General features: G+C 24.7%; 1 long non-coding RNA gene across 2 annotated transcripts in view; it reads right to left on the minus strand.

Moving 5' to 3' along the window:
* LOC117174064 overlaps positions 1 to 14,658 on the minus strand; it is an 87,364-nt gene that overhangs the window by 15,875 nt on the left and 56,831 nt on the right. Inside the window, exon 1 of one of the 2 annotated variants that reach the window (XR_004467249.1) lies at positions 4,774 to 4,854. The exons of the other annotated variant lie outside the window; for it this stretch is intronic. This is a non-coding gene — a long non-coding RNA (uncharacterized LOC117174064). Of the gene's footprint in view, positions 1 to 4,773; positions 4,855 to 14,658 lie in introns of those variants that run through there. 2 annotated transcript variants of the gene reach the window in all.

Below are 14,658 nucleotides of genomic sequence, written 5' to 3' on the forward strand. Positions count from 1 at the left end.
TCCTAGGGTGCTACGTGGTTTATGGAAGGCCCCTTATTGACATTTAATGTACTTTATTAACAATTTTATTTTTTTTGTAAAGAAATAATCATTCTAGTTTGAAAATCTATTATCTGTGTGCACATTTATTCATTTAGTGTTATAATGTTTTTAAATTCAATATTGTTTTCAGTCAAAATTTTTCTGTTGCCTGGCCATGTGTTTTCTTAACATCTAAGTGTAAAAACACATTGGGCGTAATTGAACACCCCGTCCCTCCATGTAGACTAACGTGGTCCTTTGTGGATGCCCCCCCCCCCCCCAGAAACCATGTGGTTTATGGCAGGCCCCTTTGTGCGAAAATGATTAAGGTGTGCAAAAATTATACGATAGGGAGGTCCAGTAATGCATGGCAATTTTTATTTTATGCTGGAGGACAACGACACTCCCCCCATTTCATTTCAAATTCAAAAAAAGAAATTCCGTAATTTTTTCTTTTTAATACTTCTATTTTAACAGGTGCCAATTTTTGCTTGAAGTTCCCCATGTAAAATTCATAGGGCAAAATCACTATATTAAGTTTTTGGAATAATTTTGTAGGGTTTGGGAAAATTTGACGGGAAAGTATAGAGGCTTATATAGAATTATCGAACGAAGAATTTTATGCATCAGACATTTGGGTTTAACACCCTTAAGAAAAATGGAACTTCTTTAAATCATTTTTTAAATGCTTTTTCGTGTTAAAAATTATTACTATTAATTTGGTAGAATGTTTATAAACATTTGTTAATCAATTTTTTATTGTTTAAACAAATTCTATTTGTTTAAATAATTTTTTTCGCATTTTTTAAAATTATTGCTGGTCTAGTGAAATATTGATCAATATTGCTTAATAAATTTTTAATGATGTAAGCAAATTCCATTTATATAAAACGGTTTTTTTTTCTTTTTGAACATTTGTCGAATTGAGAGTCTATTATCGTTAAATACATCTATGTATTTATTGTTTATAGAACTAGAAGATATTTTAAAATGAATTTATATTATTAACGATAATCTAATGCCAGTTGAATGGATTTGTATCAAAAACTTTTTTAAACAAATGGAATTTGGTTATATAATTAAAAATTAATCAACCAATATTGATCAATATTTAACTAGACCAACAATAATAATTTTTAGTACATAAAAGAATTTTTAAAACAAAAATTATTCAAACAAATTCCATCTTTCCACAAAATTACAAATTAATTAAACAATATTGATAAACATTCCACTTAAGAAAAAGTAATAATTTTAATTAAAAACAGAACTTCAGAATAAAATTATTTAAATAAACTCCATTTGTTTGAATAATGGAAAATTAATTAACCAATATTGACCAATATTTTATTAAAGCAATATAAATATTTTAAGTAAAAAATACGAGAATACGGTGTTTCACCTGCAGCTTGTTTCAAATTGTGTATATATACTTCATCTATAGAAAAAAATCTAGCCTCAAAATTATGATGTAGATTTAAAACGAACTTTTGCAACTTTTGATCATAATTTTACACAATGTTAATAACAATTTGGTTTCCAAACAACTATTACGGTTTAATAAACTCTTTTTTATATTGAAATATGAAATTTTGTGCGAAAATGATTGTGGTGTGCAAAAATTTTATATAATATTGTAATTCATAGCTCAACAATGTTTCACATATAATATATTTACACATCGATACTTGATCTTTTTCACATATTAAGAAAATGTTATTATTTATAATTACTTAAAAAAGAATTATAAATATTTTAATGGATTTCACAATCTTTCTTTTATTGCGAATTTTTTTACAAAGTTCATAAATTTTCAAAACTACTAGTTTAATTTATAAATAAAAAATACCAATTTGCAACCAAATAGCTGAATTTACATAGAAAAAATGCACTTTCAACTAAAAAAAGAATTTTTAAATTTTCTGTTAAAAATCTATTTCCTAAGAACAACAAAAATGGATTTTTATTGAAATAATCGAATTTTATACTGTAATAGTTGAATTTTTATTTTAAAAAATCGATTTTCAACCAAGTAGTTAAATTTTCAAGCAGAGATGAATTTTTAATTAAAATAATGAATCTTGAACCAAAAAGTTATTAAAAAAATAATTTAACTTCTAGCCAAATAGTTGGATTTTCTTCCAAAAAATATACATTTTCAACCAAAAATAGAATACTTTAATTTTCTGATAAAAATCTAATTCTTTCTTAAAATAAATTTATTTTCAGCAAAATAGTATTATTTTCTACTAGAATAATTTAATTTCTAGTCACCAAAATTAATTTTCAACAAAGTCGTTTCATTTACAACCAGAGATGATTTCCAATCTAAAAGGTGAATATTCTACTAAAATGATAAATATTTAACTGGAATACTCGAATTTTTACACAAAAAAAAATGAATTTTTAAAGAAGAAAATTATCTTACAAAGAAAAAGATAATTTTTTTTTTAAATCTATCCTTTAACAAAATATGTTGATGTTTGGCAAAACAGTTGAATTTTAAACATAAAATCTTTAAGAAAGATGATGAATTTTTGACTGAAATTATGAATCTTTTACTGGAATAGTTGAATTTTATAGTGAACAAATGAAATTTCAAACCTAAAGATTAATTTTCTAGAAAAAAGGGCGAATGTTTCACAAAGTATATGGAACATTCAACACATTATTTGCCAACAAAATTTTTTTTTACGTAAAATATTTTTTCTCTTGGTTTAATAATCCAAAATATTCGATACGCATTTTTTTATTTAAATATGACACGCAAAGTTTTTGAAATAAAAACATACGGATCGAATATTTTGTAGTGTAAATAAGAAAAAATATATTACAGAAAAAAATTTTGGTGGCAAATTTTGTGTAGAATTCCCCGTATAAATTAAAAAAAACAACTAGTGTGATGTCTAGATAAATAAAATAATAAATTATGATATAATTAAAGTAAACTGAGTTAATCTCTAAAATCTGCTACTAGAGATAAAAGAGAAATCACTTTTCTAAATTAACCAAAATTATTACAATAAAAAAATTGAATCTTACTGTGATCAGAAGTGAATTCTCGGGTTTTTAATTTAATTTCCGGTCATTTCCTGTTTTCCTAGAAAATGGCCACCCTGACAAAGAAGGATTTTTTAAATACTGAACATTTTCGTCCAAAGATACTTATTTTTAATCAAAAAGATGAAAGTTAAACAAATATTTTCACTTTTTTATGAAAAAGATGATTTTTCAACAAACTATTTGAGTTTTCTCTAAAAACACATAAATTTTGCACCAGATGAAGAAAATCGATAAGAAATTTATTATTTACATTTTGAGCTAAAAAATTAATTTTATCACAAAAAAAAAGTTGTCAGCCAAAGAAATAATGTTCAATGATCAATTTTCTACCTAAAAGAAACAAGATTTTGAATGTTTAAATTTGTCAACCTGTCAGGTTTTCCCTGACAAGTTTTAAATTTCCAGATTGTTCCCTGGCCTTTTAATTATACTAAATTGAAAAAATAATTTTCCGTTAAAAATATTAGAAAAGTTACCAACGAAAAAATTAGATTGATAGACCTAAACAAAAAACGTCATACCTCATTTAAGGTAAGATATCATTTATTAAATGATTAAACTGGCACTTTCATCAAATTATTGTTATGTTAAGGATTTTTTTATTGACCCGGAATTTACGAAAAAATCAATAATATTTGACTATCTGCAATTATTCTTATGCCAGAAGTCTGTCGCGAAAAACGGGTAGAAATTAGGGTTGCCGCCTAGGCCGGTTAATACCGGTTTTACCGGTGCAAACGGCTTGAAACCGGCAAAATCGTGTTATAGCCGCGGGAAATATGAAACTGCGTCTACAATTGCAATTGTCACAAGTAGAAATGAACTAGAAGAAACATTCCCTGAAAAAAAATAAATGCAGATAGAAACCCCTGATCTCTGAAAGGTTGTGTGGATTCGAAATGAAAAGGCACTGATTATGAGAAAAAAGCCTATTACGGCAGAAAAACCCCAGATTTATTTTAATTGTCGTACAATATAAATTTTGTACAGAGGAACTGTAACTTCGAAAAAAACACCGAATTTGGATAGCACCACGTGCTCACGGCGAACCGGCGCTGGCGTCACACTCGCGGCGAGGTCGTTCGATCGGTTTGTTTTGGTGATATTACAACGAGATTCATCCTGATTTCATTCGATAGAAATCGGTGGGGTTGAAAGAAACATCCCAATTCACGTGTGAATTGGTGAAAAACGAATTAGAAATTGCCACGGAGGGAGGCGTTGCCCAGAGGTGCGTTCTAGGCGACCACCCGGGTGAATTGGTGGGTGAAGTAAAGAAGTGGGCGGAGTTTACTAGGGTGAATTGGAAGGAGAATGGTAGAATGAACGGTTTCGAGTGTGCGTCGGGTGTATGTTTGATGAAAGATAGTTGAGGTAACGTTACACAAAAGTTTAAAAAATACAAGAACAGGATAAGAAGATTTTAATTGCTGCTTAAGTAATGAGGTCATTGTTATTACAAACAGCGATGTGTTCAATAATAGTGGAAAGTGATGAAGATACTAATCTTTAGATGATGAAGATACTAAATTTTAGTCTACTACTAAACTTGCGGTTCCCGCCAATTCCACCGTTCACTCACTTCCACCTACCTAGTTTCAGTGGGTGAAATAGTCACCCGTCAAGTGACCGCCACTCTTCACCCGAGTGTCCACTGAACGGTTCACCCGAGTGAAGCCCAACACTCACCTAACATCGTGGAACGGCTCGGAGTGCACCCGGGTGGTCCCCTCGAACGCACCCGAAGAGGCGTTTTGATCGCGGTAGAGCTCTACGCGTAACTGAGTTCGTTAGAATACTGAAAAGTGATCCCAGATCTGAAACGAGACGTGCTCCAATACTATCACAGGTCTATGTCCGTGTGAATATAGTAGGAGGTGATGTAAATGACTAGGTTGCGCGCGCAACCCATTTATACTCTTCTGAATTTGAAAACTCGAAGGTGCACGATTGACGGTCGGAACACTTTGATGGTTCTATTTATATCTCTATCTGCTTTGAAATAAAATGAAGATATTGAGATTTTAATATTTCCAGATTTCGATGCTGGTAATTCTCATGATTTGAATGCTTCGCACGCCTCTTTATATGCGTATATTTTGAGGTTACGTTATTTCAAGTATAAAATATAAATTATATAAATATTAATACTATTATATATATAAATATATACGTATATTATTGATGATAATATTTTAATGATGTTATATTATAATAGTCTTATTTATATCTTGATCCGCATTTGAAATAAATTAAAGAAATTCGCGATTTTTAGAAATCATCTCGTTTGGATAAAAACCCAATTATTTGATTGAAAAATTTATTATTTTGTTGAAAATGTAACTATTTTGTAAAAAAAGTTCTCTTTTCTATCAAAAGTTTAACTACTTTGTTAAAATTTTTATTTTATTTTTTTAAAGGTTCATCTATTTCGTTGAAAATACATTTTTGAAAGTGAAAATTAAACTATACCATTTTTGGTAAAAAAATAATGTATTTTGTTAAAAATTCGTCTTTCTTTGTAGAAATTAAATTGTTTTATGGAAAATTTATACTTTTTGATTAGAAAATACATTTTTCGGTTGAATTATCAACTGTAAATATTTGTTGGTTGCAAAGTCGTTTTGTTGTAAATGCAACTGTATTGTTAAAAATTAAAATCATAATTTTTGGGTGGAAAATTCGATTATTTACTTAAAGTTGAACTACTTAGTAAAAAAATTAATTTTTTCTTATTAAGGATTCATAACTATAGTTGAAAATTCAAATATTTGCCTTTAAATTGGGTTAAAAATTCAGCTTTTTGTAGATAATACTGTTTTTGAATTTAAAATTAAATAATTTCGTTGAAAATTCATGTATTTTGTTTAAAATTTGTTTTTTTTTTGTAGATCATTAATTTTCTTGGTCGAAAATTCATCTGATTGGTTGACAATTTTACAGCTATGTTGAAAATTAATTTTTTTCTGTTAAAAATTATTTATCTTCATCTGAAAATTTAAATATTAAAGGATTAATTAAAAATTAATCGTATATATTGGTTAAGTTGGAAAATCGTTTGTTTGTAGAACATTAATCTTCTTGGTCAAAAATTTACCTTTTCTCTTGAAAATTTAACAATTTTGTTGAAAATTAGTTGTTTTTTTTCTTGTTTTATTCCATTTTTTATCACATTTTTTATCTGGAAATTGAACTATTCCATTTTTTGTTGAAACTTTATCCTGTACATTGTATTAGTTAAAGCATCAATTATTTGATAGCAAATTAATTTATTTGTTTTCGATTATGATTTTTTTTTTATATTGAAAGAATTTTTAAATAAAATGTTTTTTTAAATTTAATTTGAGGTTCTAAAAATTGAAAAATAATTGATTTTACAAGATGATTCTGAATTCGTTAAAAATGAAAGAATTAATAGATATTAGTTTATAAAATTATTTTCAATCATGACTTTAAATATTATTTTAGTCTAAAAAAAATTATTTTTAACCCATTCACTTTGCAATTTTTTAATTAAAAAAATAAATTTTCGTTTATTATCAACAATATTTGACCCTTCATTTAAAACAATAAATTACAAACAACTGTTAAAACCTATACAAATTTGAACAGAATGATTCGAAATAGAAAGCCTTGAATTTTTTAATTTGTAATGAGCTAAATTTTAACTTTGAGCGCTACAATTTTAATTTAAAAAAAGATTCAACATTAATTTAAAATTTGAAATTATTTCAAATAATTTGAAACACGTTGTAGATTTTTGCAGATTTAAAAAAATTAAGCTTTTTGAGAATTGTAAAATATTTAAAGAGAATAACAAAAATTGTTGTGATTGCTAAGAAAATTGAAAATGATTTTTTATTTTGAAAAATTAATTTTAAGTGAGTATTTGAAAAGATTTGAGAAAATTAAAAAAAAAAGAATCAGCACGATCTCAAGGCAATTTTTTTATTTTGCAGTTTTTTTATTTTACGAAAAAAATCTAATTAACAAAATATATCAATTTTCAACTGAAAAGTTTACTTCTAACAAAATTAATTAATTTTCTATCAAATAATCTGTGTTTTAACTAATACAATGTACACGATAAAGTTTCAATCAAAAATGAAATAGTTCAATTTCCAGATAAAAACGATTAATTTTTAATTAATCCTAGAATATTTACATTTTCAGATTAAAATAAATCATTTTTAATCGAAAAAATAAATTTTCAACAAAGTTGTTAAATGATACACTTTCAACCAAAAAGATTAAATTTCTACCAAACAAGGTCAATTCCCAACAAAATACATGAACTATAATTATGAATGCTTAATGAGAAAAAATTTAATTTATTTAACTATTCTGATGAAGATTGTTTTATGTGTAATTGAAAATACATTTTTGAAACTGACAATTAAACTATACCTTTTGTGGTTAAAAAATCACGTATTTTGTTAATAATTCGTCTTTCTTTATAGAAATTAAATTGTTTTATGGAAAATTTATACTTGTTGGTTAAAAATTAAATTTTCCGGTTGAAATATCAACTGTAAATGTTTTTTGGTTGCAAACTCGTTTTGTTGTAAATGCAACTACATTGTTAAAAATTAATATAATAATTTTTGGTTGGAAAATCATATTTTTGGGTTAAAAATTCAGCTCTTTTTGTAGATAATACTCTGTTTGACTTTAAAATTAAATAATTTCGTTAAAAGTTCATGTATTTTGTTGGAAATTGACCTTGCTTGGTAGAAATTTAATCTTTTTGGTTGAAAATGTACTATTTAACAACTTTGTTGAAAATTTATTTTTTCGGTTAAAAATTATTTATTTTAAACTGAAAATAAAACTATTCTAGGATTGATTAAAAATTAATCGTTTTTATCTGGAAATTGACATACTCCATTTTTGGTTAAAACTTTATCCTGTATATTGTATTAATTAAAACACCAATTATTTGATCGGAAATTAATTTATTTTGTTAAAAAGTAAACATTATGGGTGGAAAATTGATATATTTTGTTAATTAGATTTTTTCCTAAAATTAAAAAAAACTGCAAAATAAAAAAATTGCCTTAAAATCGTCTTGATTATTTTTTTTTAATTTTCTAAAATCTTTACAAATATTCACTTAAAATTAATTCTTCAAAATAAAAAATCATTTTCAATTTTCTTAGCAATCACAACAATTTTTGTTATTCTTTTTAAATATTCCACGATTCTCAAAAAGCTTTTTTTTTTAATCTGCAAAAATCTACACCGTGTTTCAAATTATTTGAAATAGTTTCAAGTTTTAAATTAATTTTGAATCTTTTTTTTTTAATGAAATTTGTAGCGTTCAAACTGAAAATCTAGCACATTACAAATTTTAAAATTCAAGGCTTTCTATTTCGCACAATTCTGTCCAAATTTGTATCGTTTTTAACAGTTGTTTGTAATGGGTTGTTTTAAATGAAGGTCAAAAATGGCTGATAATTAACGAAATTTTCTTTTCTTAATTAAAAAATTTCAAAATTGAACGGGTTAAAAATACAATTTTTATAGACTGAAATAATATTTGAAGTTATAATGGAAAATAATTTTATAAACTAATATCTATTAATTCTTTAATTTTTAACGGATTCAGAATTATCTTGTAAAATCAATTTTTTTTCAATTTTTAATACCTTAAATTAAATTTTAAAACATTTTATTTTAAAATTCTTTCAATTAAAAAAAAATCATAATCGAAAACAAATTAATTTTATACCAAATAATTCGTGTTTTAACTAATACACTGTACAGGATAAAATTTCAACCAAAAATAGATTAGTTCAAATTCCAGATAAAAAACTGTGATAAAAAATTGAATTGAACAAGAAAAAAAACAAATTTTTAACAAATCTGTTAAATTTTCAAGGGAAAATGTGAGTTTTCGACCAAGATTAATACTTTTTATAAAAAAAATTTCAACTTAACAAATATATACGATGAATTTTTAATCAATCATATAATAGTTACATTTTCAGATGAAGGTAAATAATTTTTAACAGGAAAAATGAATTTGCAACAATGTTGTTGAATTGTCAACCAATAAGATGAATTTTCGACCAAGAAAATTAATGAATTACAAAAAGACAAATTTTAAACAAAATACATGAATTTTTTTCGAAAAACTTATTTAATTTTAAAGTCAAAAGGACGAATTATCTACTAAAAGTTGAATTTTTTAAGCGAAAAATATGAGATTTCAATCAAAGAGTTAAACTTTCAACTAAATAGTTAAATTTTCAACCATAATTAAAAAACCTTTTTACAAAAAACGTATTTTTTTTACAAAGTAGTTCAACTCTTACAGAAATAATCGAATTTTTAACCCAAGAATATGTACAGTTGATATTTTAACCAAACAATTGCATTTTTGACCAAAAATGAAATATTTTCAACCAAAAGGATTAAATTTCTACCAAACAAGGTCAATTTCCAAAAAAATACATAAACTTTCAATGAAATTGTTTAATTTTAAAGTCGAAAAGAGTATTATCTACAAAGCAGCTGAATTTTTAACCCAATTGAAAGGCAAATAGTTGAATTTTGAACTATAATTATGAATCTTTAATAAGAAAACAAATTGATTTTTTTACTGAGTAGTTCAACTTTAAGTGAATAATCGAATTTTCTACCTAAAAATTATGATTTTAATTTTTAACAATATAGTTGCATTAACAATAAAACGACTTTGCAACCAAAGAATATTGACAGTTGTTAATTCAACCGAAAAATGTAATTTTTAATCAAAAAGTATAAATTTTCCATAAAACAATATAATTTCCACAAAGAAAGAAGAATTTTTAACAAAATACATGATTTTTTTTTTAAATTTATTTTCAGGGTCGCCTAATCAACCCCTATTTATTAAAACCCAAGGAAACGATAATTTAAAAGGTATAAAGTACTAGAGATTTTTTATAATAACATTGATGAACAAAGTCACTTTAAAATATATACAGGTAGCGTCTTTTAGCAGGATTTGCATAGGAATTTATTTTCAGGGTCGTCTAATCGCCCCCTAATTATTCAACAAGGGAAATCAATATTTTAAACGGAACGAAGCACCAGAGATTTTTTTATTAATTCATTATTGATTAAAACAGTTCACAAGGGAAGCAATAAGAGAAGCTTGCAAGAAACTCTTCACTCTTCAGGCCATTAAGTTACAAGCACATTTTTACGCGGGATGTCCAATTATTCATAAACATATTTATAAATATAGTCTGTATCTCCCTCTCTCTGTAAATAAATTCTAATGCAAATCCTAATAAAAAATGCTACCTGTATATATTTTAAAGTGATTCTGTTCATCAATGTTATAATAAAAAATCTCTGGTACTTTATCCCGTTTAAATACCGATTTCCTTGGTTCAATAATTAGGAGATGATTAAATGACCCTGAAAATAAATTCTACTGCAAATCCTGATAAATAAGGCTACCTACATATGTTTTAATGTGATTTTATAAGCCTAATCTTTAGTGATTTATTCCTCACGAAAAGTTAATTTCTCCGCTTCTCTAAATAAGGGATTATTAAACAACCCCTTGACATGCACACTATCTCTACTTATCTGAAAGTTATTTTATATCCTAGCAATTGAATAAAAAATACCTAGTGACTTTAGTTACTAAGATATGATAATTTCCATACTTGGGTGTTTGAGGTATGAAAACACCCTTATACCATGGTGTATACCCCATAAACTGTTTATCTTTCTAGATCTTGGATCAGAACCTTTTGTTTTGGTAGGAATGATAGTAAAAATCTGCAAGTTTAAACCAAATCCAACTATTAGTTTAGGAAAAAAAAAACTTTTCACGAAAATCAGCATTTTTCTATTAAAATACATGTAAAATGACAATTGCTTGTAAAAAACGTGTACATTTTTCTTACTTTTTTCCTTCGAATTATTGCTTTGCAGGTTCGAAAATACAAAAAAAAATTTTTTTTAGAATTTTTCACCGGTGGCCATTTTACTGTACATTTGGTGCGGGGTCCTTTAACAATTTTGTTGAAAATTCGTTTTTTTTCTTGTTCAATTCAATTTTTTATCACAGTTTTTATCTGGAATTTAAACTAATCTATTTTTGCTTAATATTTTATCCTGTACAGTGTATTAGTTAAAACACCAATTACTTGATAGAAAATTAATTTGTTTTCGATTATGATTTTTTTAAATTGAAAGACTTTTTAAATATAATTTTTTAAATTGAATTTAAGGTATTAAAAATGGAAAAATAATTGATTTTGCAAGATGATTCTGAATCCGTTGAAAATTAAAGAATTAATAGATATTAGTTTTTAAAATTATTTTCAATGATGACTTCAAATATTATTTCAGTCTAAAAAGTTTTATTTTTAACCCATTCAATTTGAAATTTTTTAATTAAAAAAAAATTCATTAATTTTCTATCAAATAATTGATGTTTTAACTAATACAATGTACAGGATAAAGTTTCAACAAAAAATGGAATAGTTCAATTTCCACGTAAAAGCGATTAATTTTTAATCAATCCTAGAATAAGTACATTTTCAGATAAAGAAAAATAATTTTTAACAGAAAAAATGATTTTTCAACAAAGCTGTTAAACTGTAAATCAATAAGATGAATATTTGACCAAGAAAATTAATGATCTACAAAAAAAGACAAATTTTAAACAAAATACATGAATTTTCAACGAAATTATTTAATTTTTAAGTCAAAAAGACGAACTATCTACAAAAAGGTGAATTTTTTAAACGAAAAATATGAGTTTTCAATCGAAGAGTTAAACTTTTAACCAAATAGTTAAATTTTCAACCATAATTATAAAACGTTGTCAAAAAAAAGCGTTTTGTTTGCAAAGTAGTTCTACTCTTAGTGAAATAATCGACTTTTCAACCCAAGAACATGTACAGTTGATATTTCAATCAAACAATTGCTTTTTTGACCAAAAATGATAAATTTTAAACCAAAAACATTAAATTTCTACCAAACAAGGTAAATTTCCAACAAATACATGAACTTTCAAGGAAATTATTTAATTTCCAAGTCAAAAAGAGTATTATCTGAAAAAAGCTGAATTTTTAACCCAAAAATATGATTTTCCAACCAAAATTTTAGTTTTCGACCAAATAGTTTAACTTTCTATCAAATTGTTGACTTTTAACGCCCAAATTATGCATCTTTTACGAAACAGTAAAATTTTTAACAAAAAAGTTAATTTGAAGGCAAATAGTTAACTTTTCAACTATAATTATGAATCCTTAATAGGAAAAAAATTAATTTTGTTACTAAGTAGTTCAACTTTAAGTGAATAATCGAATTTTCCACCCAAAAATTATGGTTTTAATTTTTAACAATATAGTTGCATTTAAAACAAAATCACTTTGCAGCCAACAAATATTTATACTTGACATTTCAACCCAAAATTTTAATTTTAAACCAAAACGTATAAATTTATCATAAAAAAATTTAATTTCCACAAAGAAAGACGATTTTTTAAGAAAATTCATGATTTTTTAAACCAAAAATGGTATAGATTAATTGTCAGTTTCAAATATGCATTTTTACAACACATAAAACATATTTTCATCGGAATAGTTATTAAATAAAAAAATTAATAAATTTTAAAAAAGTAGTTGAACTTTTGATAGAAAAGAGGACTTTTTTCACAAATAGTTACATTTTCTACAAAATAATTAAGTTTTCAACCAAATAATTGAGTTTTTATCCAAACGAGATTTTGACAATGTTGTGAATATTTGAATTTTAATAACTGATAAAATGATAACGTGAATTATCAAAAAATTGTCCAAGTTTTTCTTTAGTGTGTCATATTGTTTAAACTAAAAACAAAAAGGTTAATATTTTGTATTATAAATCTATCCGTTTTACCTATCTATAAATATTTATATCAAGAATTTAAAAGAAAAACACTTTAAAAAAATATGTGGATAATTTCTTGACAACTCGTCTTGTCGTTTTCTTCCTTAATGAAGATTTAAAAAATCTTAATTACACCTATTAGGTGTAATTTAAAGTGTTTTTTGTAGATAATTCGTCTTTTTGACTTCAAAATTAAATAATTTCGTTGAAAATTCATGTATTTTGCTTAAAATTTGTCTTTTTTGTAGATCATTAATTTTCTTGGTCAAAAATTCGTCTCATTGGTTTACAGTTTAACAACTTTGTTCAAAATTAATTTTTTTTTCTGTTAAAAATTATATTACTTTATCTGAAAATGTAACTATTCTAGGATTGATTGAAAATTAATCGCTTTTATGTGAAAATTGAACTATTCCATTTTTGGTTGAAATTTTATCCTGTACATTGTATTAATTAAAACACCAATTATTTGATAAAAATTAATTAATTTTGTTAAAAAGTAAACTTTTGAGTTGAAAATTGATATATTTTGTTAATCAGATTTTTTTTCTAACAAAAAAAAATGTTGTTACATTATAATAGCCTTATTTATATCTTAATCCGAATTTAAAAGAAATGAAAGAAATTGGCGATTTTGGAATTCATCTCGTTTGGATAAAAACTCCATTCTTTGGTTGAAAAATAAATTATTTTGTTGAAACTGTAACTATTTTGTAAAAAAAGTCCTCTTTTCTATCCAAAGTTCAACTACTTTGTTAAAATGTTTTTTTTTTCTTTAAAGGGTCATCTCTTTCGTTGAAAATACATTTTTGAAACTGAAAATTTAACAAATTTAACTATTTGGTTGAAAGCTCAACTCTTTGATTGAAAACTCATATTTTTCGCTTAAAAAATTCAACTTTTTGTAGATAATTCTTCTTTTTGACTTTAAAATTAAATAATTTCGTTGAAAATTCATGTATTTTGCTTAATATTTGTCTTTTTTGTAGATCATTAATTTTCCTGGTCAAAAATTCATCTTATTCATTTACAGTTTAACAACTTTGTTGAAAATTCATTTTTTTCTGTTAAAAAATAAATTTTTTTTATCTGAAAATGTAACTATTCTAGGATTGATTGAAAATTAATTGCTTTTATGTGGACATTGAACTATTCCATTTTTGGTTGAAATTTTATCCTGTACAATGTATTAGTTAAAACACCAATTATTTGATAAAAATTAATTAATTTGGTTAAAAAGTAAAGTTTTGGGTTGAAAATTGATATATTTTGTTAATTAGATTTTTCTCTAACAAAAAAAACTGCAAAATAAGAAAATTGCCTTAAAATCGTCCTGATTCTTTTTTTTTAATTTTTAAAATCTTTTCAAATACTCACTTAAAATTATATTTAAAATTAATTTAAATTTTTAAATTAATTTAAAATTAAATAATTTCGTTAAAAATTCATGTATTTTGTTTAAAAATTGTCTGTTTTTTAGATCATTAATTTTCTTGGTCGAAAATTCATCTTATTGGTTGACAATTGAACAACTTTGTTGCAAATTCATTTTTCCTGTTAAAAATTATTTACCTTTATCTGAAAATGTAACTGTTATATAATTGATTAAAAATTAATCGTATATATTGGTTGAGTTGAAATTTTTCTTATAAAAAACATTATTCTTGGTCGAAAATTCACATTTTTCTTTGA

This window comes from Belonocnema kinseyi, chromosome 6, assembly GCF_010883055.1.
Source record: "Belonocnema kinseyi isolate 2016_QV_RU_SX_M_011 chromosome 6, B_treatae_v1, whole genome shotgun sequence".
In the NCBI taxonomy this organism is placed as follows: domain Eukaryota; kingdom Metazoa; phylum Arthropoda; class Insecta; order Hymenoptera; family Cynipidae; genus Belonocnema; species Belonocnema kinseyi.